Source organism: Bubalus bubalis, chromosome 19 (genome assembly GCF_019923935.1).
Source record: "Bubalus bubalis isolate 160015118507 breed Murrah chromosome 19, NDDB_SH_1, whole genome shotgun sequence".
Lineage (NCBI taxonomy): Eukaryota > Metazoa > Chordata > Mammalia > Artiodactyla > Bovidae > Bubalus > Bubalus bubalis.
Window position 1 is genome coordinate 13,146,664 of NC_059175.1, and position 26,819 is coordinate 13,173,482.

A 26,819-nucleotide genomic window follows, 5' to 3' on the forward strand; every position below is an offset into this window, starting at 1 on the left:
TTCTGAGGAGACATGGTGGGGATCTGGGCCAGCCCACTCACAGAGAGTCAGACCCTTGGTGAAGGATATGGGTCCCTGCTTCTCTCCTTTTTTACTCCATTGTAGGTGAGGGAAATTTCCAAATTACCAATCACTATTTAATTCCTTCCTTGCTTGCTTTTTTTTCCCCCTTAGGGATTAAAATGATGGTAATACTTTAAAGCATAAATCATGAAAGTTCATCATAAGATATTTATTCATTTTTTGCTAGAAGCTTACTCAGTAAGCCTGGCCAAGTTATTGAACTTGGTCTTCGTCTAATGCGGTTTTCCCATCTATGAACTCAGGCTCCCTTCTCATTAAATATGGATAGTGTTGATCTGTACCTGCTGACTCTCCCCTTTGTGCTGGTGTTTTATATTCATGGAAGCTCAGCAAGGAACAAAATATAGAATTCAGTACAGAGCTTGTGTCCATTGGGTTTTCATTCAAAATTCAACAAGTAGACAGAACTCCCTGCATAAGAAAAGGATGAGGTGACTAAGGGAAGACAAGGAATGATGCTTGGATGTGGGCTGCCAGACCTCTGAGGGCTAAAGGAGGATCTTTTCAAAGAAAGTGTGTCTGGAGATGTGAACAGTGTATGTCAAGGTCATACTGAGTGAGTCTTGCAACCCCCAACGTCAGTGGAGTCTGAGCTATGCAAACACAATAAACTCCCATTTGCCTGGAATCAGACTTGCATCTCTGTGCTCATCTTTATGAGATGGGGACAATTGGGTACTATACAAATGTATATGTTAATTTATCCAAAAAGCAAGAAACTCAACAGCATAATATCTAGAACCTCATGTGTGAAGATGATGCTGATATTGTCAGAAAGTACAAAGATGACTATGCAAGCTCTGTGCCCTCACAGAATTGACCATATCACTGATGAAACAGATTGGATGAAAACAGGAGACAAACTTGAGCAGTAGTAGAAGATAGATTTTAAGGACTGGTATCACCTGAAAGGATTGAAGCAATTAAGGAAAGAAAGATGTGATATGTTCTTGGAAGTTTTTACAGCAGGGGGAGTTGTGACTGGACCTTGAACCTTGCATTGAATTTGAGTCAGTGGAGAGGAAAACGAGAAGGAATGGCCTACAGGAGCCAGCACCCATGGTCTCGTGAGAAGTCATTCTTACATTTTTCAGGAATAATATTTACCAGTTGCTAAAGCAGCCATTCGGGGAAGGCAATGGCACCCCACTCCAGTACTCTTGCCTGGAAAATCCCATGGACGGAGGAGCCTGGTGGGCTGCGGTCCATGGGGCTGCTAAGAGTTGGACACGACTGAGCGACTTCACTTTCACTTTTCACTTTCATGCATTGGAGAAGGAAATAGCAACCCACTCCAGTGTTCTTGCCTGGAGAATCCCAGGGATAGTGGAGCCTGATGGGCTGCCGTCAATGGGGTGGCACAGAGTCAGACACGACTGAAGCGACTTAGCAACAGCAGCAGCAAAGCAGCCATTATTAAAAATTAAAATATACAAGCTTACAACTAACTAAATTATATTGTATTTATAAATTAATTTATATGTATAATATATGAGTACACGTTAACTCATTTCAGTCGTGTCCAACTCTATGCAACCCTATGGACTGTAGTCCACCAGGCTCCTCTGTTCATGGGATTATCCAGGCAAGAATACTGGAGTGGGTTGCCATTATCTACTTCAGGGGATCGTCCTGACCTGCCTTTCTGATTGGCAGGCAGGTTCTTTACCACTAGCGCCACCTGGGAAGCCCTGTATAATTTAGCTTTGGATATAGTATTACAAATACTGTACTAAATAAATAAATACTCTAAATAAATACTCAGAACTCATCACTTCCTAATTATTTTACTGCATCTTACTATTATTTATGCTCTTGAGGTTATTTACATCCACTGCATCTGTAAAGCAGCAATGCTGTGTAATAACATGCTCCTGAACACCTTTTCCCAACTCCTTGCTGAGAGCACTTACATAGCAGAAGTCTGCAACTGCTATAAATCAGTTTAGTTCAGTTCAGTTGCTCAGTCGTGTCCGACTCTTTGCCACCCTGTGAACCACAGTACTCCAGGCCTCCCTGTCCATCACCAACTCCCAGAGACCACCCAAAGCCATGTCCATTGTGTCGGTGATGCCATCAAACATCTCATCCTCTGCTGTCCCCTCCTCTTCCTGCCCTTAATCTTTCCCAGCATCACGGTCTTTTCAAATGAGTCAGCTCTTTGCATCAGGTGGCCAAAGTATTGGAGTTTCAGCTTCCACATCAATCCCTGCAATGAACACCCAGGACTGATCTCCCTTAGGATGGACTGGTTGGATCTTCTCGCACTACAAGGGATTCTCAAGAATCTTTTCCAGTACCACAGTTCAAAAGCATCAATTCTTCTGCTCTCAGCTTTCTTTATAGTCCAACTCTCACATCCATACATGACCACTGGAAAAACCATAGCTTTGACTAGACAGACCTTTGTTGGCAAAGTAATATCTCTGCTTTTGAATATGCTGTCTAGGTTGGTCATAACTTTCCTTCCAAGGAGCAAGAGTCTATTAATTTCATGGCTGCAATCACCATCTGCAGTGATTTCGGAGCCCAGAAAAATAAAGTCAGCCACTGTTTCCCCATCTATCTGCAATGAAGTGATGGGACTGGACACCATGATCTTAGTTTTCTGAATGTTGAGCTTTAAGCCAACATTTTCTCTCTCCTCTTTCACTTTCATCAAGAGGCCCTTTAGTTCTTCTTCACTTTCTGCCATAAGGGTGGTATCATCTGCATATCTGAAGTTATTGATATTTCTCCCGGCAATCTTGATTCCAGCCTGTGCTTCTTCCAGCCCAGCGTTTCTCATGATGTACTCTGCATAGAAGTTAAATAAGCAGGGTGACAATATACAGCCTTGACATACTCCTTTTCCTATTTGGAACCAGTCTGTTGTTCCATGTCCAGTTTTAACTGTTGCTTCCTGACCTGCATATAGGTTTCTCAAGAGGCAGGTCAGGTGGTCTGGTATTCCCATCTCTTTCAGAATTTTCCACAGTTTATTGTGATCCACACAGTCAAAAGCTTTGGCATAGTCAATAAAGCAGAAACAGATATTTTTCTGGAACTCTCTTGCTTTTTCCATGATCCAGCAGATGTTGGCCATTTGATCTCTGGTTCCTCTGCCTTTTCTAAAACCAGCTTGAACATCCAGAAGTTCATGGTTCACGTATTGCTGAAGCCTGGCTTGGAGAATTTTGAGCATTACTTTACTAGCATGTGAGATGAGTGCAATTATGCGGTAGTTTGAGCATTCTTTGGCATTGCCTTTCTTTGGGATTGGAATAAAAACTGACCTTTTCTAGTCCTGTGGCCGCTGCTGAGTTTTCCAAATTTGCTGACATATTGAGTGCAGCACTTTCACAGCATCATCTTTTAGAATTTGAAATAGCTCAACTGGAATTCCATCACCTCCACTAGCTTTGTTCATAGTGAGCTTCGTAACACCCACCTGACTTCACATTCCAGGATGTCTGGCTCTAGGTGAGTGGGAGTGATCACACCTTCGTGATTATCTGCGTTGTGAAGATCTTTTTTGTACAGTTCTTCTGTGTATTCTTCCCACCTCTTCTTAGTATCTTCTGCTTCTGTTAGGTCCATACCATTTCTGTCCTTTACTATGCCCATCTTTGCATGAAATGCTCCCTTGGTATCTCTAATTTTCTTGAAGAGATCTCTAGTCTTTCCCATTCTATTGTTTTCCTCTATTTCTTTGCATTGATCGCTGAGGAAGGCTTTCTTATTTCTCCTTGCTATTCTTTGGAACTCTGCATTCAAATGGGTATATCTTTCCTTTTCTCCTTTGCTTTTCACTTCTTTTCTTTTCACAGCTATATGTAAGGCCTCCTCAGACAGCCATTTTGCTTTTTGCTATAAATCAGGGTGTGGTCTATTGTTCTGTTGGTTGTTTATACTTGAGTAATAGAAAAATATTAATAATGCAGATTAACTTTTAAAATATATCGTGTTGGCAGTTGTTACAGTGTCAATAACACCAAAAATATTGAGGGAATCTTGAACAAGGAAGATTCTTTCTTATCCCTGGGAAGACATCAATCCTGCCCATACCTCAATCTTGGACTTCAAGCCTCCAGAGTTCTGAATCAATAAAATTTTGTTGTTCAAACCAGCTTGGTTTGTGGTATTTTATTACAGCAGCCCTAGCAAACTAATATACCTCCCAAGTCAGCTTCTTGATCTGACTCCTGCCTGTCTCTCTAGCCACCTTCTACCTTCCACTCCCCAGGCTTTACAATCCAGCCATGTCCATCTGCTTCAAATCCTCCAAATGTGCTATGTTCGTTCATGCCTCTGGGGTTGTGCCCAGATTGCTCTGTCTACCTGAAATATCCACTCCCCTGCCCACTTCCCCCTGGGGGACCAGTGAGTCCTAGAAGATTCAGCTCAGTCTCCCTTCTTCTGTTTCCCTCATCACTGCACCGTTCTGCCTCCCAGCCAAACTTCCACAGAATCCACCACTCCTCCTCAGATGTACCTCATCTATTGTTTGTCTCAGTCTGGTCTCTTACTCCAGCCACTGCCCGCAGCAACTAGCCCCAGGCCCCACTTCAACCAACTTCACATGCGTGTGACCTGACAGCACCTCTCCTCAGCCCGCTGCTTGCCTCTCACTTCCTGGCCCAGGCCTTCTCTGATGCCAAGACTGGAACATCCACAGAAACCCACTGGACACACCCATGGGCCAATCCGATGACATGCAGGGGAAGTAACCCCTCAGAGACTACTCACGGATAAAGTTTCCCCTCTGTCCCTGTGCAGGCAGTTCTGACTCACATTTCATAAAGCTCCTCGGAAGTTCCAGCGGATTGACCACCAGTGGATGCAACAGGGGCCAACTCCAAAGGCATCCGTGTATTCTTCTTCTTTCCTCCTTCCCTGTTTTACTCCCTGTCCCTCCCCTACTTCTGATCCCTGGAATCAAGTAAGACACTGTGTTTATTTTGTATTGCGTTGGATGAAACTATATGAAATTGCCAATATTGATCATTCTTGGCCTACAAAAATGCCAGTTTCATATGATCTAATGATTATTTGTTTGCTCTTTTCCAACAGAATGTAAACTTCTTCCTCCATTTATTTATTTATTTTAATTTAAGCATAGTTGATAGAATGTAAGCTTCTTGGGGCTTCCCAGGTGGCACAAGTGGTAAAGAACCTGCCTGCCAACATAGGAGATTAAGAGACTCAGGTTCAATTCCTGGATCAGGAAAATCCCCTGGAGGAGCACATGGCAACCCATTCCAGTGTTCTTGCCTGGAGAATCCCATGGACAGAAGATCCTGGTGGGCTACAGTCCATAGGGTCACAAAGAGTCAGACACAACTGAAGCGACTTGGCAGGCATCATGCACGCAAGCTTCTTGAGGTCAGGAGCAGCACCATTCATTTCTCATTCCTGGCATCAGCAAGGCTGGTACTTAGCAGTCCCTCAACAAACAGCGGATGAGTACAGAATGATCTTCTCAGGGCAGATAAGGAAAAGATAAGGGAAGAATTCTTCTGTAAATATTAGGACCTCACATTCTACCCAAAAAGTCAATATGAATTATAGATTTAAATATGGAAAAGAAATAATTTTTTAAATACAAAGAAAATAGTTTATAGCCCACCGTGGAGGCAGTTCTACAAACCAGATTTCCAGTGCAGAGTGGGAAGGGCTCCCCCAGCAGAAGCGTGGGTGTTCAAGCAGCACGTAAGGCAAACCTGGGGGCTCCTGGGGGAGTGACATCAAGCTAAGTTCTGAGAGACAAACAGAAGTTAGGCAGGAGAGGGGCTAGTGAGCAGTGTTCCAGGCAGGGGGAAGAGCCTGTGCAAAGGCATGGAGGTGAGAGAATCAACTGGAGGCAACAAAAGCAATTGTCTTAAAGCTCCCCATGGAGACATTAACTAACCCTTGGCTTTGGAGAAGGCACGCCAAGTGTCAAACAAATGACCGCTGTGTTTCTTGGGGCAGAAGCTCAGAGTTAGACTTGGAGTGAGTGCTGTCATCTTGGGGGTGAAGTGGGATCTCCGTGTGGGGCCAAATGGTTGCTGAATCCTAGGGGGAAGTGCAGCCTTGGTCTGTACACTGGCACCAGCTTTGACAAGTAAAGATGAAAACTGGCCTGGTCCTCTCATGACGGGGTATCCTGATCCCAGGATTGGATCATGGACCAAATATACATTGATAAACACTGTCCACTCTTGAATATGACTTGACCTTTAAAAGGAACAAAAATGAATCATCTGTAGAGATGTGGATGGACCTAGAGACTGCTTTACAGAGTGAAGTAAGTCAGAAAGAGAAAAACAAATATCGGATATTAACACATACATACGGAGTCTAGAAATATGGTACAGATGAAACTATTTGCAAGGCAGGAATAAAGATACAGACATAGGGAACAGACGTGTGGGCAGCAGGGGAAGGGGAAGGTGGGACAAACTAGGAAAGCACCACCACGTGTGAAACAGATACTGGTGGGAAGCTGCTGAGTAACACAGGGAGCTCAGCTCAGTGCTCCGTGATGACCTGGAGAGGCGGGATGGAGAATGCAGGTGAACGGAGGGCTCAAGAGGAAGGGGCCAGATGTATACTAATAGCTAATTCACATTGTTGTACAGCAGAAACTAACACAGCATTATAAAGCAATCATACTCCAATTAAAACCATGACAACAACACTGTCTATCCTCTTTTAACAGCTTTGTGAAAAAGCTGCCTGGTAAGTCACTCCACTATGGCCCTGGAGTGTTTGAATTGCCATGATTCAGTGTGACTGAGATCCAGGATCCAACACAGGACCAGAAAACAGGGAATAATGCAGGCTGGCTATTTTTCAGTCTAGAGTTAATTGGAGACTATGGGTGCTATATTTTATGGTCTGTAACAATCAAACTCTTTTCCCCTACACAAAGTTCAATACATATATCTGCTTCCCCTAGTGAATTGCTCTACATAATAAAACGATGGTTCTTTGCAATTCAAATTGATAATTTAAGATAACGTTGTAAATTTTCCTGTTCCAAGAACTGGGCAAACTGAATCAACATACTTCATTTTGTAATAACAACCATGCAATATTTCACCAAGTGTCTTTAAAATCTGCTTAAAGTAATAAAGTATGTGTTTTGCCATGAAATCCTTTAAAATGAGAGAGAATGAAGTAACAAAACACCGTGATATTCTAAAGAGGATGAACCAGTATATTCCATGCCCCTTCAAGAGCAGTGGTGATGGAACATGGGTCCTGATAAGAGCTTTTATGGTAGGTTCGTCATTTATCATTTTTAATAATGAAGTAAAGTCACCTGGCTTCAGAAACTTGGTCTTTCAGTAAAGGATAGGCATAAAAATTCTAATATTTTTAAATCATCTATTTTAAAACACCTGTCTTCAGTGGCTTATCTACTTTTTTCAGACATCTGATAGGATCAATTGGAAGAAACTGATCAAATAATATCATCGGCAACATATCCAAAGAATTTCTATAGTCATATATTTCCCAAGTTACAACTCTGTGTTATTTATGACTCATGTCAAAAATGCCTTGGGGCTTTTGTTTCTCAATTCCATAACAGTTTATTTCCCCTAAACTGTGCCCATGTTTTACAGCAAGGTCCACAGCAATAAAGCAAGAAATCAGAAAAATCAGCATTTGAGGTCCACAGTTTAGCATTTTCTGCTACCTGGGACAATCCAGAGATCATAGAAGGGGTCTTGGTGACCTTGCAGCAGCTGCAAATCACTGTGACCTGAATTATAATAGGCTCCTCTTCAATAATACATTACTGACTCAGTACACTTAGGCGTCCTTGGGGCTTCTCAGTAGGAACCAAAATGATTCCCGCACACACCACATTTTTCTTATCACACAGCTCCCATCAATACATTTATGATTTCTTTAAGACGCACAATAGAGGGCACATCTATGCATCGTGCCCACGTTTATCCACAAGTGCTCAGATAGACACATAAGTCAATACATTCTAAATGAAAGGACTAACTAAAACTTCTTATCCAAGGGGCGAATGCATGGCTGCTCACATTCAAGGTCTGTCCTAATAGAAACTGAGTTAGAAACCAGACAAAAGCAAGCCAGTGGAGGTCAGCTGTGAAGGTCGAGGAGATGAAGGAGCTGCCGTAGCAGGCAGAGAAGGAGACCCACCGAGACCCTTGGCATTAGCTGAGAATGAGTCCTCAGACTGTCAGGTGTTCCTGTATGCAAGCAAACCTCTATAGCATAGGATTCCACAAGAAAAAGCAATAAAATACAAATAGAAATGCAATGTCCCTTCAGACCAAAGTAAAGAACAGCAAAGCCACACCGAAATGTCAATGCCACTGCTGGTCCCGGTGGGGGCCAACCAGACGCAGTGCTCCCGTGCTGTCCAGCATGCACACGCCTCCTCCCCAGCTTCCTCGGGAGCTCAGTGATCCACACACAGCAGGAACAAATCAAATGTGTCCCTCTGTATGATGACAAATTACTAGACACCATGATTATAAAAATAAAATTTGATATGTAGGGGGTGCCAACTGGGTAAGATATACTGTGCTAAAAGTTGTCTTTCTATGACCTCATTAAATCTCCACCTCAATTCTATGTGATAAATATTATCAAATGACCCCTCATTTAATGCATGAGAATCTTCAGTTTAGTGAATTAGACATCTCAGCTCAAATCTGTCCAGTTCATAATCATTTTCCCATCTCTGATCTCCCCTGTCTTCATCCCACAATCCAGAGAGGTGGCCTCCCAGGAAACATGTTTGTACCACCTCTTTCTGTCAGTTGAGCCTTTCAAAAGCTCAAATCTGAGTGAAGAGCAAGAGAGATGAAGCTGCTTGATGAGTCTTAACAGCAAAGACTGAAAAGAGGAGCCACGAACTTGAGCTGCTGATTTCCAGGCAGCCCTTGGAGCCCACGCAAGACCTTCCAGCAAGCACTCTTTTCCTAAGCTAGATTGAGTTCTTTCTGTTCCTTGCTGTGGCCACCATGCCCTTGACGACAGGAGACAAGAGGGAGCTCCCTGCCCCACTGGAGGAACTGAAAAGGAGCTCCACACCCCAGGAAGACCTTATTTTCCCAGCCTCGGCACTTCCACTGGCAGGAATCAAGACGAAGCCCCAGAACCGCTTGTCCTGGAAAGACCCCATGACCCCCTCCCCCACTCCCTCCACTACTCATGTCTCAGCCACCACCCTCCTCCTCATGACCACCAGATTCGTTATTCCTGTGAATCAGCTACCAAAAGAACTCCAGGGCCCCAAACCATGTGGACATCTCCTTTTCTGACCCTTGTCCTCTGCCAACACCCACTCCTAACTTCTGAAATCCCCTACTATACCTGTCGGATCACACAGCCAATCCTCAGCAAAATCTCTGCTATCCTCAGCCTCCTCGGAACCATGCCCTTCGCCTCACTGTAACTAAATCTGAGGACGCCGTTTCTCTGGCAGCCCCTTTAAATGGTGGCCATTTCCCTCCTCACACCCCTTACCAACAGCCAGAATGGAGATGGGATAACAGTTCTCTGCTCCTCACTACCTCTTCAGACCTTTCTTCTTCCCAAATCCGCACGCCAGAGCTTCGTATCCTACATCATCACACTGTTCCCCTCATCCCTCTTTGTCACAGTCATCCCCACTGAGCCCCCAGTCCTCACATCTCTACCCTCATTCCACAAAGATTTTTGCTCTTGGCTCATTGCCACTCTGGAGAAGGCGATGGCACCCCACTCCAGTACTCTTGCCTGGAAAGTCCCATGGACGGAGGAGCCTTGTAGGCTGCAGTCCATGGGGTCGCTAAGAGTCGCACACGACTGAGTGACTTCACTTTCACTTTTCACTTTCACGCATTGGAGAAGGCAATGGCAACCCACTCCAGTGTTCTTGCCTGGAGAATCCCAGCGACGGGGGAGCCTGAAGGCCTACCTTCTATAGGTTCGCACAGAGTCGGACACGACTGAAGCGACTTAGCAGCAGCAGCAGCAGCATTGCCACTCTAACAGCACCTTTATCAAAATTCTTGGTACTTTTAACATCCACATGGATAATCTTGCCAATATTCTGTCTTTTCAGGTCCTGAAGATCTTGTCCTCTGTGCCATCTCAGCCACCCACTCCCATAGTCACACCCTGGACTTTGTCATTTATCAACAATGGCAATTTCAGGTTCACTCCTTTATCCAACGGCCTATTTAAATATCCCCATTGTCTTGCAGCTATCTCAAACTTAGTACATCCAAAACCAAACTCAATCCTCCACTCAAACCTACACCAACTGCTATTTTCCTATCTCAGTTAAGACTCTTAACTGAGACTCATCCTTCCAGGCCTGCGGACCAAAGTCTTTACTTTTCCTCAAAGCCTATATCCATGGCTTCCCTGGTGGCTCAGTGGTAAAGAATCCACCTGCCAGTGCAGGAGACATGGATACAATCCCTGATCCAGGAAGATGCTACATGCCACAGAGCAACTAAGCCCATACACTGCAACAAGTGAACTTGGGCTCTAGAGCCCAGCAACTGCAACTGTTGAGCCTGCGTTGTGCAACTGCTGAAACAGGCGTGCCCGAGAGCCTGTGCTCTGCAGCGAGAAGCCTGCGCACTACAATAGAGTAGCCCCCATGTGCTGCAACCAGAGAACAGGCTGAGTAGCAATGAAGACCCAGCACAGCCAAAAATAATGAAGAATTTTTTTAAAAGCCTACATCCAGTCTGTCAAGATCCAAGATTTAGATCCACCTTCAAAATATTTCCAGAATCCAACCACATCTCACCAACTCACTACAGCCACCCTGCTCTGAGCCAGCATCATCTCTTACTCGGATGACTGCAGTAGTCTTCTTTAAGAGATCCCACGGCTGCTACCCTTGGCCACTCTCCCACCTCCAGGCTCTTCCCAACCCAGAACCCGAAGTGGACTTATCTAAGGCATAAATCAAGTTATGTCTGTCAGTGTTCAAAAGCTCTCCATTGGCTTTCCATCACATCAAAAGTAAAAACCAAACTGCTTATGATAACTTACAAGACATTACATGTGCAAGTCCCGAGCACCACCTGGACCTCCTTTGCTGCTGCATCACTGTTCATTCTGTTTCAGCCCCTCTGGCCACCCTGCCATTTCTTTAATACGCTCAACATGCTTCTGCCTCGGGGCCTTTCTCTCTCTTACCTCAACCTGGAACATTCTTTTTTGCAGACTTTTACTACCTTACTTCTTCTCTCCTTCTGCTCTTTACTCATATATCACCTTCCCATTGAGGGCGTCCCTAACCACCCGACTTAAAACTGCAGCCTTCTGGGTGGGATGAACTAGAGATTTGGATTGATGTATATACACTACTGATACTCTGCATAAAATAGACAACTAACAAGAATCTACTATATAGCTCAAGAAACCTACTCAGTACTCTGTGGTGACCTAAATGGGAAAGAAATCAAAAAAGAAGGGTTATATGTATGCATATAGATGATTCACTTTGCTATACAGTAGAAACTAATGCAATATTGTAAAGCAACTATAGTGCAATAAAAAGTTTTTTAAAAAACTGCAGTCCCTCTATATCCTCTCTTCTTCCTACCCTGAAACTATCTGTTCCCCCTTTCTTTATTTTTCTTCATGACACTTAATTGTCATCTTCACACTATAAACATTTACTTCTCTTTTTAGTGTCTGCCTCTACCTGGTGGAATGCCAACTCCACCAAGGCAGGGATTTTTATGTTTTGTTCACAGCTATGTCCTCAACACAGACAGCATTGCCTGGTACATAGTAGGCACTTAGTAAATATTTTTGAATGAATAAATGAGAATGAACAGAGTTAAGTAGATTAATCAATTTCTCAAAGGCCACAGAGCAAGTAAGGACCAGAAACAGGCCTCCAGCTCACGTTTATCTGAGGCCACACTGTGCTTTCCACTCACAAATTCCCTGTGTCACGATGCGTGGGAAATTCCCTTCATCACATGACCATGTATGCACAGGAAATTCCCTACGTCACATGATGGTGTATGTTTGGACAGCTCACAAATAGACACAACCAGAAATGTTAACTTCTCAAGTGATGAGTTTCTTATGCTCATATTTGAAAGATGAAGGACAAAAAGGAATCTGCCTGGAATTATTCAAATCAGGGAAAACTCTGTAAAGGGCCAATTGGTAAATATTTTATGCTTTACAGGCTATTTGGCCTCTGTCTTAACTACTCAACTCTGTCTCAACTACTCAAGCTCCAATAAAGCTGTACGTACAAAAAAGAGATGATGGACTAGATTCCACCCATGGGCCATAGTTTACTAGTCCCTGGTTTAAATCTGTAAAATTGCAATTAGAATGACTGTGTTCTTATGTTTCAAATCTTGGGCAATTATAGGAAGCAGAAGGATAAAACACAAAGAGTATCAACTTTGATCGTAGCCAGTTTGTTCCGGTTCCAGCCTTGCCGTGTGCTAGCTGTGACGATATGTAGGAAAATTGCCCAGTCCTCTGAAATACAGTTTGCTCACCCAGCAAAAGGGGTGAAAACAGAAAGCGAAAGCAAGAATCACTCAGTCGAGACGCCATGGGCTATACAGTCCATGGAATTCTCCAGGCCAGAATACTGGAATGGGTAGCCTTTCCTTTCTCCAGGGGATCCTCCTGACCAAGGGATCAAACCCAGGTCTCCTGCATTGCAGGCAGATTCTTTATCAACTGCGCTATTAGGAAAAGCCCTGATAAACAAAAGGGACAACCCTTATCAGGCAAGGCTGTTCTAAGGTACAAATGAGACAGTGTATGTATAGCAACCACTAAACTATATATATTAATTATTCTATAATGATGATGGTGGTAGTGATAATAGCATTATTAGGTGGCCCTGATGAGACCCCCATGAACTTTAAATTCCTTGGAATCCAGGTCTCTCTCTCTCTCTTTTCATTTTGAGGTCCCCTTAGGACATTGTCCTGGGCTGGAGATTTTGGTACCAAGCATCTTATAAAAGACAAATGAAAGGACACGTCACTTTATATAATGCCTGCTAAACTTCTGAATGCAAGATATAATGTAGACTTTTTTTAAAAAAATGAGCCCTGGAAGAGTTTATGCCCATGAGGATTATGGACTAGTAGCTGTGAATTATGATCACAGCATCAAGGGAAATAAACCAACACATTTTCACCCACGTGTTATCTAGTCCTCCACTGTTCTGTGGTTGACGTTTGTTCTCAGATTGTCTCAGCCTTTTCCATTCCACCCACTCCCTAGTAGCCTTGCTGCACACACCAGGGGCAAGAAAACAAGACTGTGCTCCCTGATGTCCTTAGATCTCAGGCTCCTCTGTGACCTGGCATCAGGCAGACACCCCACAAGATATCTGCAAATCCTCAATGAGGTGACTTCTTCGCTAGTGGAACACACGGCACGTATTTTGCTGGCGTGGATGCTGGCTGAGGCTGTAGTAGTTCTGCTGTGGGTACAGAGGTTTCCCTTCCTGATTTCCCGACAGAGGCGGCAGCACCCTTAGGGGGCTTATTCTGCAGTGTTGTTCTGGGAGTCACTTCCAGAAGCTAAGTCTGGAGCCATCTCCTCTGGCCTTTGAACACAATGTATTCAATCTGCCTGTGTTAAAACTAAAAATTAAGGGCTTCCCTGGTGGCTCCGTGGTACATAATTCACCTGCCAAGGCAGAAGACACAGGTTCGATCTCTGATCGGGGAAGATCCCACGGACTATAGAGCAGCTAAGCCCGTGCACCACAACTACTGAGCCGGTGCTCCAGAGCCCAGGAGCCTCAATGCTGAACCCACGCGCCGCAACTACTGAAGCCCATGCACCGAGCTCCAGAACAAGAGAAGCCACAGCAATAAGTCTTCACACAGCAACTAGAGAATAGACCCTACTCACCACAACTAGAGAAAGCCTGCACACAGAGATAAAGATCCGGGGCAGCCAAAAATAAATAAATAATTTAAAAAATCTAACAAGTAATTGCTGCCAGCTGGAGCTCAACCCAGACTGATACCCCTCCTTTATTAAGAGCCCAGCTCCAATCCGAATCACCAAGTCTCTTTCAGAATACAAAAGCACTGAAGATATGACCCCGGACTGGTTCCTGAAACACGAAGGAGGGACAAGCCTGCCCCTTCCAACCAAGTTGGGTGTGGGAAGAAGGACAGGGAGAAGGACAAAAGAAGGGAGAAGAAACAGGCATTGAGGCACACACATCTAACCTCCCTTCTCTGCAGTAACATCCTCAGGGAGAAGGTGTATTAGACAGAGTGCAACCAGCCAAAGCAGTGGGGAGCTTCCGGCCCTGCTCCCTCCTGGGAGCTCCCTGTGGGCAAAGCCATGGCTCAGTACCCCCACATCAGCACGGGGTGATCACAGAGCTGGCCCACTATGGCCCTGAGGTTTCAGAAACTTCCACATACCTGTGGAAGAAGGTGAGATGCAAGGAACAAATTGGAAAACGATACACAAGACATTATAATTTTTGTACTTAAAAATGGGCTCTCTAGGTGTACTTGTGTACAGACCTTTTGCAAAAAAAGAAATCCGATGTCAAATGTCAAGTCGTGGGCAGTGGTTACTTCCCACACAAAATGGGAAAGAATCACGGGAAGAGGAGAACACCCACTTTTTCAGTTATAATGTTCAATACTGTGTGAATTTTTTTTAAGTTAACATGGACTTCCTTTGAGGTTAAAATTTTTTCTCTTTTTGCCTCTTCCTTCTTCACAGCTGTGAGCCAAATGGAAGCAGCCAGGTGTGGACAGCTAATGTCAAGAGTTGTTAAACATGATCTGCTCAAGGGAATTTCTATTCAAACTTGGCTGTTATACACCTTAATGTTCTAAAAGTTTTCCTTCTTCTATTTTGGAAAAAAATGTAAACTGGTGATATCAAAATGGTCAAGTTTGTCTGTATCCTTGACCAGTGGTTCTCAAACTTGAGCAGTCATCAGAATCACCTAGCAGACTTGTTAAAACACAGATTTTAACACATCCATAGGCTTTGTTTCAGTACATCTGGGTCAAGCCCAAGAACACACATTTCTAGCCTGTTCCCAGGGGTGCTAATGCTACTGATGGGCAGACCTCTGATCTAGACCCTCGCTACCAGAACTGTAGTCCCAGACCAGCCACCACATGACCTGGGAGCTTATTAAAAATACAGAATGCTGGGTCTGAGCCCAGGCCTCCTGAGGCAGAAGCTGCACTGTAAGAAGACCCCCATGTAGGGGCTCACATGGACTGGACAGCCAGAGAGTCTGCTCTAGACGTTCAGAGCCTTTGGCCCCACGCTCTAAGATGCTCCCACTAAACACTAAGCCATCCCAGAGCGCTCCCTCCACTGCTGAGACAGGAGAGTGCCCTCTTGGTGACCTTGGGGACAGAGGCTAGGAGGAAGGAACAGCCCGTCCATAACAGAAGAGGCCTTGAGCAGAGCCTCCCAGAGATGCAGAGCAGGGATGCGCTTTCTCTCCTTGGGCACATTTTCCACAGCCCCTGCAGAGCTGTCTTCTCAACGGTGTTGCTGGGTTACATCCTCCTGAGCTCACAGAGAGCTAGCGGCTGGACCCTGGCCAGACCCTCCCCACAGCACAGCTGGAGACCACCCGAGGTGCTCCCCACCACCCTCGGTCAGGGCCTCCCATGTGCCATCTGTAAAGCCAGCGCTCAAGGAGAATACAACCCAGCCAAACAGAAGGACCTCTGGACATTTCAGAGACAAAGCAAGCATGATTTCCACCACTTAATTCATCCCAGAGCCTCCCCCATCAAGAGAGATTATGCAGGCCACATGCCAAACCCAGTTTCACTGCCTTATGGTGGTCAAGCTGGCTATGTCTAGATATTTAAGACCATCCGATTAGGCCCACCAGCCTCCTGACAAACACACTTGGTTCCTACAGTGCAGGGAGCCACCGAGGGAAGGACCTGCTGCCCTCCCACTCCTCCCCAGACTTGCCTCTGAGCCCTTCCTGCTACAGGGAGCACCCACATGGAGGATCCCCTGCGACCCACCAGACACAGTCACATCACGTCTGAGTTGTTTACCCAGAAGCCACACCAGGACAGGAACATAGGAACTGTGAACAAACAAGCAAGAAGGCTTTCAGCTGATTGCACAGGCTGTTTTTCTCTATTAATCTGCAAAGATGTGTTTTTACGTAACTCATTGGAAAGTCTCAACCTCTCCCACAGAGATACAGAGTGGCGTTGATTGGTCTCCAAACCACGGTGTCAAAAACTGGATAGTGTGCTGAATAGCTGAATAAAAAAAATCATCTTTAAAATTGGAGGAATTAAGTGAAACAATAATTTTCACATAAATAAATAAGCAGGTATTGTTCTAATTATGATTAAAAAACAATCCTAACCTTCTCAACACTACCACTCATTGAGGTTTACTGAAGGTTGGTCCCACACTGGACCTTTCAGGATTACCTTACTTATTTTCATAACAATCCTCTGTGATGGGAGGAGCTATTTAGATTCATAGCACCTCAGACACCAAATGCGTGGGCTTTTTTCACACCAACAACCAGCCCTCCAAGCCTCCAATATCACCTCGGTGTCACAATTGAATTCAGTTCTGGAACTAAAGACATGGGGTTAGCATCAGACCATGCAGATTAAAGGACTGGGTCCCACAAGGCTGCCCTTACCAGAGACCAGTTGCAAGTCCTGGGTGCCCAGGGGACCCACACTTCTGTCTGACTTGGCTGCAAAGTCAGGGGTTCCCACAGCCAGCCCCATTCAGGTTTGATCATTTACAAAGGGGTTCACAGAACTCAACAGGATACTCAGGATTAGGAGTTTATTCTGGAGGATGTAAGTGAACAGCTGGATGGCGAGGTGTACTGGGAAAGGTCCAGAAGGATCCCAAGCACAGGAGCTTCTGTCCCTACAGCACGACCCTGGCACACAGATGTGTTCACCACCTCCAAAGCTCTCTGAGCCCCACCGTTTAGAGACTGAACAGAGGGCTGATTACATAGGCAGGAATAAATCACTGGCCACTGATGACTGAACTCAACCGGCAGCCTCTCTCAGGTTGAGTGGTGGGCATGAAATTTCCAGGCCTCTAATCAAGCCTTCTTCCTTCTGGAGACTGGCCCCCATCCTGAGCTGTCCACAGGCCCATTTGTGGAGTCCTGCACCAAGGCCACAGAAGCAGAGCCCAGAACCAAGGTCACCTGTGAAACTGACTGACCCCCTTTGTAACCATTGCCAAAAGCCCCCTGATCATCACCAGCAGGTTTCCTGACCCCAAATTAGGCAAAAAATGACCACCCTGGCAGTCACCCTATAGAGCCCTACTGTTAGTCACTCAGTCGTGTCTGACCCTTTGCAACATCATGGACTGTAACCCACCAGGCTCCTCTGTCCATGCAGTTCTCCAGGCAAGAATACTGGAGTGGGTAGCTATTCCCTTCGCCAGAGGATCTTCCCAACCCAAGATCGAACCTGGGTCTCCTGCTTTGCAGGAAGACTCTTTACCATCTGAGCCACCAGGGAAGACAATAGTGCCCTAACCAGTCACCTAATGCCAACCTTCCTGCAATAATTTTGAAACTATAAAAATTGTCTACTAACCCATGAAAAGCATTGACTTTCCCTGGTCTATCAGGAGGTTGGCCTGCTGCAGTCACAGTGCCCACATTCTCTCTGCTCTTTGTTCTTAATAAACTCACTCCTTTCTGCAATACTCTATCTGGAAATTCTTTTCCAACCTGCATTTGAACTGCCACAACACCACAAAGAATTTGCTTCAGTGGAATAAAAGACTCTCTAATATCTTTATCCCTTAGGAATTTGAAAGGGTTTTAAGAGCTCTGTCCTTCATTCCTATGCCAAGAACTTGAGTCAAAGATCAAAGAGCTTCCTATGATAGCCACGTGGGTACTATTCACTCTTCTGTACAGATGGGAACACTGAAATTTAAAGAGGTTAATTAACTTGTATGAGGTCATACATCAAGGAACTTGAGTAGGCCAATTTGAGCCTCTATGCTTAATCATTCTATACAGCCTTCCAGTCTTCCAATCTTAAGGGGCACCTCCCATGAAAAAAATAATAAACACAATAATGAAATGAACATCCAAATGCTTTGGGAAATATTGGAGGGGTCAACTTGACTTTGTGTCAAGGTAACCTCCAAGTAACATCATTACATATGTCTATGGTGTGTTGTGTTTGAGGGAGTGTTCAGGAGGCCCAGATGGCTCACGTATTGTTTTGATAAATGGAGAGCAGTCACTCCCATCATTGGCAGGGAAAGCAAAATTATGTCTCACCTCCAGACCAACTCATCACAACGCCAGCTGAAGAAACACTTTATTTGGTCATGACCCAAGCATGAGTGCTGATGCGTAAAGAGGCCCCAGGTCATCAGCCCAGATTGACGGCACAAGGAGACTGCCTGCTTCTCAGTCCTCCTGTCTCCGAGCCTCATTCCTCTTTGCCAGGATGACAGATTGTCTTGTGTCATGCTGGGGAATGGACACACACAAGCACACACACAAACAGGTGATGCCTGAAAGGAGCTCAGCTTCACTTGATAAGCATGAGGTAACAGAAATTAAAAGAACTCTGCTTACGTTAGTTGCAAATGGGAACAGGCAGTTGGTTTTTATTATTAAACCAAAGGATGACTTAACATGCGTTGGAGAGCTGGCTACTTTCTCATAGATGGAATCATCTTTTTATAAATGCTAACCCTCAAAATTTTGTCAGATATAATTCATGGGGGGTGAGGGGGTCAATGCCACTCATGTGTAAAGTGCATCAAACACCCAAACTCAGGAGCATGTAAGAGAAATAGAAGGGCAGAGGAAAGGCAAATGGGAGTGTTATGGAAAGAAAAGCCAGGTCTGTGTTTGAACCTTGCAAATAATATATAGCACGGTAAGTCACAAATGGACTCAAATGTCTTGTTGAGACAAAATAGAGCTAAGGAAATGTAAATTATGAGTTGACTTATGAGTGGTCATAATAAGAAACAGCAGTTATTGAGGATCTTCTATGTATCAAACAACATAGATATTATTCCCATGTTACATATGGGGAAACTGAGGCTTAAAGGGGCTAAATAACCTAACCTACAGGAGATGCCACATGTGATAAAGAGCTGAGCCTGGATCCAAATTGAGGTTGAGTTGAATCCAAAGCCCAATTTTTTTTTAGAATACATGGAAATGGCTATGATTTTCTTGAGACTACAAATTGGAAAATGGCATCCAACTGAAGGTGTGCCTAGAAGGGCCTGGGGTGACCATCAGTGAGGACCTGTTCAACATCCTTTCCCCGTTTCATCTTTCTTGTTCAAACCTCACTTATGTTGTGTAACTGTCCAATTTATAACTCCTAAAGGAGAATCCCAAATGAACTAAGAGAATCCTTGATTGGCATTCTCCTAGTCCCTGTTATTGATCTAGTGGTAGGCACATGACCTTAGATGGCAGTTATACTAAAGACATGTATTTCAATCTTGAGAGATGCTCTGTCTTTTCTCTGAATAGAACAAGGAAATGTATCACCCTTTGGCTAACTGGCAGCCATATTGTGATCATGAGGAGAACCACATGAAGACAAAGGTAACACCCACCAATGGCATTATGGCGAGATGGAAAAAACCCATTGAGCTGATGACTTAACCAATTATTGAAACTGTCATACTTCTTAATTTTTTGTAATATAACATAAAATGTATATTTTTAACTAGTTTGAGGCAGAGTTTTTCACTGATATACAAAAGCATCCTAATGTAATTTATTTCCTGCCCAAATAATCTCCTTTAATAAGCAAGTCCCCATGTTCCACAATTAGAGATTTATTCCTTTGGAATATTTGTGTTCTCTAAAAGGTAATAGGTAAATAACTGTGTAAAGAAGGGACAGTTTTTCTTAGTATTGCACAAAAGGAAATGGTTTATAAAGGAAAATGTTAATGTATTTAACTACATAAAGTTAAAATTTTAATGTAGAAATACCATTATTAAACTCTAAAGGGAAACAGTAAACTGGAGAACAATTTTTCTGCATACAATACTGAGAGTTAATATTGCTTCTATATAAAAAGCTCTGAAACTAGGTGAATACCTCAAGAAAAAAATATGCGAAGAATACAAACAATCAATGGCCGTTAAATGTATTTTTAATATTTAATTTTACTACTAATAAAGAAGTACAAGTTAAAATATCATGTTCATCTACCAAATTCGAATTGGCTATTTTGTCCTTAAAGGAATAAAGACTGCCTTATCAAGAAAGAACTGACTTATTAACCTGGCTACCAGCTGAGGTTGCTCAGCCCTCCTCAGTCTTCATCAGACCAGCCTGGCTTTGTTACTACGGCAGACTCAGGGGTAAAGGGAGACAGAGGGAGCAAACACACAGGTCTCTGGAGGCCTGGGCTCAGAACTGGCAAACCATCACTCTTACCACATTTTATTAGCCAAAGCAAGTCACCAGCCCAGCAGAGCTTTGGGGGAAGATGGACTCTGCTTCTTGATGGGAGGATTTGTAAACTCTTATTGCAAAGTTTCTGAATATAGGAAGAGAGAGAGAATCGGGTCCGTTTTCAATCAATCTGTCACAAGCATGTACTGCATTGTTCCAATTATGCTTTAAAAATTGGGTGTATCTATCTAAAACATACATACATAAATATACATGATATGTAGATAGACCAGCCATAAAAATATACTCTCAACTAAAAAAATACCACACAAAAGAGAATGCCCAGATGACCAATGAGTCTATGAAAAGATCTTCAGTATCACTAGTCACCATGGAAATTAAATGCAAATTAAAGCTACAAAGAGACACCATTACCTACTCACCAGAATGGCTAAAATTAAAACAAACAAATTCTTAAAAACTGACAATACTGCATATTGGTGAGATAGGGAATTACTGGGACTCAGATATTGCTGGTAGGAATGCAAATTGGTAGAACCACTATGAAACTTGTCCATATCTACTTAATTGAACATATGTACACTCTATCACCCAGCAATTCCATTCCTCAGTATATACCCAAAATAAATGCATATATGTACAAAAAAGACATGATTAAGAATATTCATAGATGTGTATTTATGATAGCCAAGATCAACCAAAATATTCATCAACATTGGAATGGATAAAATGTGAGATTTTTCACCAAAATGGAATAGTACATAGTAAGGAAAAAGAACAAATACTTTTTACTAGCAACAAAGTTGGTAACTCTAACCGACGCAATGTTGAACAAACACACCCAGAGCCTAAAAAGGTACACACCTTTCAGTGTAATTGCACGTGTGTGAAACTAACGTGTGATCATAGAAATCAGAATGGCAGTTACCTCCGACCACAGGGCGGTCCAAGTGTGGCACAAGCCACCGCTGACACATTGGTCTTGATCTAGGCTGACTGCACTGCCCCAGTTCAGGACGTGTCCCTAAAGCGTTGGGACTTTGCTGTCTGTGTGTTTCACTTCAGTAACAATACGTACAAAATAAGAAGAAGAATTCAATTTCTTTTAAAGTTTTCCCAGTTAAAAGGCAAATATCTCGAGTAGAGTCTTCGTTTGAACCCAACACGGAGCTCCACAGAAGCGGGGCCGGCTGGGCCAGGGAAGAACCAGGAGGCGTGTCCCCGTGCGAGGCCCAGCCTCTGTGGGCAGGACCCAAAGGCACTCAGCAGACTTCAGTAAGCACCGCAACTTGACTGGACCCCCAGTGAATACACGTGCAAACAGCAGGCCCTGAAGAGGCCTTATGTCTTCAGTCATGTCTGACTCTGCAACCTCATGGACTGTAGTCCACCAGGCTCCTCTGTCCATGGAAATTTCCAGGCAGGAATACTGCAGTGGGTTGCCATTTCCTCCTCCAGGGGATCTTCCCCACCCAGGGTTCGAACCTGCGTCTCCTGTGTCTCCCGCATTGCGGGCAGATTCTTTACCGCTGAGCCACCGGAGAACACCCCAGCAAAGCCTGTTTTACAGCAAAACCAGCCTCAGTGGCCGTGGCTCTGGTGGCTCTTTGTTACCCAGCTCCTTCCTGCCCTGCTCCCCACACCACAGCCGCTCTGGCCAAGCACACTGCTCTGCTCTATTTTATGCTCTTCCTGGCCCTTTAAATCACCAGCACACAGCACAGCAGAATCCACAATGCTTATTTTAGCGAGCGGCTGCAAAAAGGTCAGGAGAAGTGACAGCGAGTTTGGAGGGACCCAGATGTCCCCAGCTGAAAGGGCTCTTTCTCGCAGCTCACTTCCACTTCCCTCTCCCTCTTCAACTTCAATTTTCTCCATCTAATCCCTCACTGCCAACACATTTAGGACTTTCTCACTGATAAAAATGAGATCCATGTTCCCGAGGCTTGGGGCTGCCTAATGGATGTTCGGGACAAGCTGCCAGTATATAAGCAAGGATGTGAGTAAAAGGCCAGAGCTCACTCAGTAGGACTCTGCAAACAGATGACTATCTCAAGAGAGAAACATGCAAAGAACAGGAACGGGCAATGGCCAGGAATGGCTCAGTTTTACCAGTCTGCAGTGAAATACAAGTTAAAATATACTATGTTCATCTATTTGGTTATTTTTTCCTTTACAGAATAAAGACTACATTATTAAGGAAAGAACTGCCCTATTAACTCACTACCAGCTGAGCTTCCTCAGCCCTCCTCAGTCATCAGAATAGCCGGGCTTGTTACCATGGCAGAGAGAGAAAGAGGGGAGACGCACAGGCCTCCTCCTGAGGCCCAGGTTAAGATCTGACAAACCATCACTTCCACCGCACTCTATGAGCCAGAACAAGTCACAAGGCCAGCATACATGGGGGTAGTGGACTCTGCTTCTTGGTGGGAAGGTTTGCAAACTCATAACGATTCTAAATAGGGAGAAGTGGAGAACTGGGCCCTTTTCTAATTGATCTGTCACAAGTTATATACTACATTGTCCCAATTATATTTTTAAAAATTATGTGTATTTATCTAAAATATGGGCTTCCCTGATGGTTCACCTGGTAAAGAACTCAGCTGCCAATGCAGGAGATGCAAGAGACACAAATCTGATCCTTGGGTTGGGAAGATCCTCTGGAGAGGGAAATGGCAACCACTCCAGTATTCCTGCCTGGAAAATTCCATGGACAGAGGAGCCTGGTGGGCTACAGTCCATGGGGTCACAAAGAGTTAGACATGATTGAGTGCACGTGCACACATATCTAAACTATATAACATACATAAATATAAAAATACAGTTTATACAGAACTATTATATTTTTATAGATATGAATAGATAGACAAAGCAGATAGTTGGATTGAGCAGATTGTTAACACAAATCACTGCATTTCCATAACAGTGAGGGATATCTGTCATCCAATTTATTCAGGCTTTGTTCAAGAATTTTACAATGTGCACAGTTTGCCCCCATAGGGGTTTTAAAATGCATGATTTTAATGTTTGAGTGTGTCTGGCCTGTACCAAGATAGGTCGATAACAAATTTGACTCACTAACTACAGCAAAGTAGGACACAGGGCTGTCTGCAAAAATCACAGTAATCAAATGAACACAGAGAGAAAATGTTGGGAAACAGTCATTTTCAAGATCGAAAATCAAACACTGTACCTTTTCTGGGCAGATACAACCCACTGCCGAAGCACAACACTGATCTGCTCTTCAGCCGCGGAAACCCATTCTTAATGAAGCCCTAGGATCAAGTAAATAAAAGCAGAAACCTTTTGTAAGTAGACTCTTGAGAGGTGATTCTGACCTCATTGCATCTCGGGCCATGTAAGCCAAGCAATGCCCCAGCTAAGCCCTAACCCAAGTAGACAGGGATTGCACACATTTTTAAAAGCCCAAGTCACAGAAACTTCCAAGTACCCTGCTGGCTGGCCAACCTGCCTCCTGATCAATGCCATGACCACACATAGCAAAGGAAGGACCATTGTTAGGAAGTCCTGCTATCCTCACCTGTCATCCTCCTGAGAGATCTGACGTCCCAAACAGACAGCAGGATCAATCTCTTTAGCACCCAGCTAATCTGGCAATGGCACGCCGCTCCAATACTCTTGCCTGGAAAATCCCATGGATGGAGGAGCCTAGTAGGCTGCAGTCCATGGGATCTCAAAGAATTGGACACGACTGAGCAACTTCACTTTCACTTTTCCCTTTCATGCATTGAAGAAGGAAATGGCAACCCACTCCAGTATTCTTGACTAGAGAATCCCAGGGACGGGGGAGCCTGGTGGGCTGCCATCTATGGGGTCGCACAGAGTCGGACACAACTGATGCGACTTCACAGCAGCAGCAGCAGCAATCTCAAACATATAACTCTAGCTGTTATATACCAATTAAAGGAAAACAGTGATTCTTCTGTCCAACTATAGCCATGTTTACCAAGGGCTGTAACTCGGCCCAAATCTAAAAGGACTGGGTTTATTTAATGGAGATATTCTAATACAACAGCTGGACACTGAAAGAAAACAGGAATGAGACAGAAAAGCCAGGGTGCAGATGTCAGAGGAATCCAATCCTATATTAATCTTTCTAAGACTGGGACTTCCCTGGTGGTCCAGTGGCTAAGAGTCCACACTCCCAATGCAGGGGGCCCAGGTTTGACCCCTGGTCAGGGAACTAGCTCCATATGCTGCAACTAAGAGTTCATACACTGCAACTGAGTTCAAATGCAGAAATTAAAGATCCTGTGTGCTACATCTAAGACCCAGCACAGTCAAATAAATATTTTTTTTAATTTTTCCTAAGATTATTAACTCCCAATAGCACATAGCAGTTACAAACTCTACTTCTTGAATCTTCATTCATTTACCCAATCTATCGATGTGCCCTGACCATCAGTTGTGAAACTGTGCTGGGGGCTCAGGGTTTAAGGCAGGATGGGGGAAGGAAGATCAATTATTAATAAGATATAATCCATGGCCTTGAGAAGCCCAGTCTAGAGGGAAGGCCTGAGCAAGTGTACAAGTGCTCCGAATGGGACTGAGCCCTGTGCTAGAACACACATTTCCCAGGGCCTCTAAAACGCATAGTAGACTGGCTAAAGGCCACCTGAAGATGCCAGGTCCAAATCCCTGATACCTGTTATCCGATAAAGAGCAAGGATCCTTGCAGACATGATAAGGATCTTGACATGCGGAAATTATCCTGGAGTACCCTGGTGGGCCTGGACAATCTGATCACAAGCCTCCTCATAAGAGAAAGACAGAGAGAGATGTGACACACACATGGAAGGGAACGTGCCCTGAAGACAGAGGCAGAGTCTGCAGTGATGCAGCCACAAGCCAAAGAGTGCCAGAAGCCGCCAGAAGCTGGGGGAGTCAAAGAAGAGATCCTCCCGTAACCTCCGGAGGTAACACAGCCCCGCCGACACCTTGACCTGGACCCTGCCTCCAAAGCGTGAGAAAATAAGCTTCTGTTGTTTGGGGCTACCGGGTTCATGACAATACGGTGTTCAATAGGCATAGGAAACTAGTGGATGATGAACCAGAGAAGACTTTCAAGAAATAAAACAACACATGAGCTGAGGGTAGAGAGGGTGTGGGGGTGGAAGGTGAGATCTCAACAGCTTGATTATGGCTCACGTGTAAAATGCAAAAGGGTGAGAGATGAAACTAGCCGTGGAGAGCCCAGTATGTTTTTGTTAAACTTGTATTTCGCTTAATATTGATTCATGCTAAGGGGGAGCTTTCACAGGGTTTAAGCCCTTTACATCTTAGAAAGTCCTCTATTCACAATATGGAGCCTTTCTCTCAACACTCACCCCCATATCCAGTCTGTCAGGAAATCCTATGGACCCAATATTCCAAATGTCTCTAAGTTGTTACTCCCAGGAATACCCTGAAAGTCCGGTGGGTAGGACTCCTCGTTTTCACCGCTGTGGCCAAGATCCAATGCCTAATCAGGGAACTAAGATCCTACAGGCTGCATGGCATGGCCAAAAAGAAAAAAAAATCTTACGTCCCTTCTTCCAATCACTGCAACCATTCTGATCCAAGCCAATGTCATCTTGACTTGAAGTGCCTTGTCCTCTGCTTTTCTTCTTGCCAGTCTACGCCTACTGTCCACACTGTGGTCAGGATGGTCCTTACAGATGTTCAGTCAGATCATGACTCCTCTTCTTCCCCATTTAACTCCTGTTCTTCACCGTAGTCTTGCTTTACACTCCCACCTACCCTGCTGCAGCCACTGTGGGCTCCTTGCCTTCAACACACCAACACACCAATCTTCAACACAACCTTCAACATACCAACATACCAACCTAAACACAACACAACTTTCAACACACGAACACACCAACCTTCAACACAACACAACCTTAAACACACTAACACACCAGTGTCAACACAACATAACCTTCAACAACCTTCAACACACCAACCTTCAACACAACCTTCAACATACTAACCTTCAACACAACACGACTTTCAACAACCTTCAACACATGAACATACCAACCCTCAACACAATGCAACTTTCAACACACCAACCTTCAACACAACCTTCAACAGCCTAACACACCACCCTTCAACACAACACGACCTGCAACCTTCAACACACCAACATACCAACCTTCAACACAACCTTCAATAACCATCAACACAACCTTCAGCTGCCTTTAACACACCAACACAGTCCTGCCTCGAGGCTCCTCACAGCCATTCCCTCTTCTGCAATGATCCATCCCCAGACATCCTTACCTCCTTCAAGTCTTTGCCTAATTGTCATGCTCTCCAGGAGGCCTACCCTTACCACTGT

At 44.4% G+C, this 26,819-nt stretch overlaps 1 long non-coding RNA gene across 1 annotated transcript in view; it reads right to left on the reverse strand.

The window, feature by feature from the left end:
* LOC123330567 overlaps positions 1-24,105 on the reverse strand; it is a 45,469-nt gene extending 21,364 nt beyond the window's left edge. The window contains exon 1 of the long non-coding RNA XR_006546580.2: positions 23,670-24,105. This is a non-coding gene — a long non-coding RNA (uncharacterized LOC123330567). The remainder of the gene's footprint in view (positions 1-23,669) is intronic.
* Positions 24,106-26,819: the final 2,714 nt, after the last annotated feature.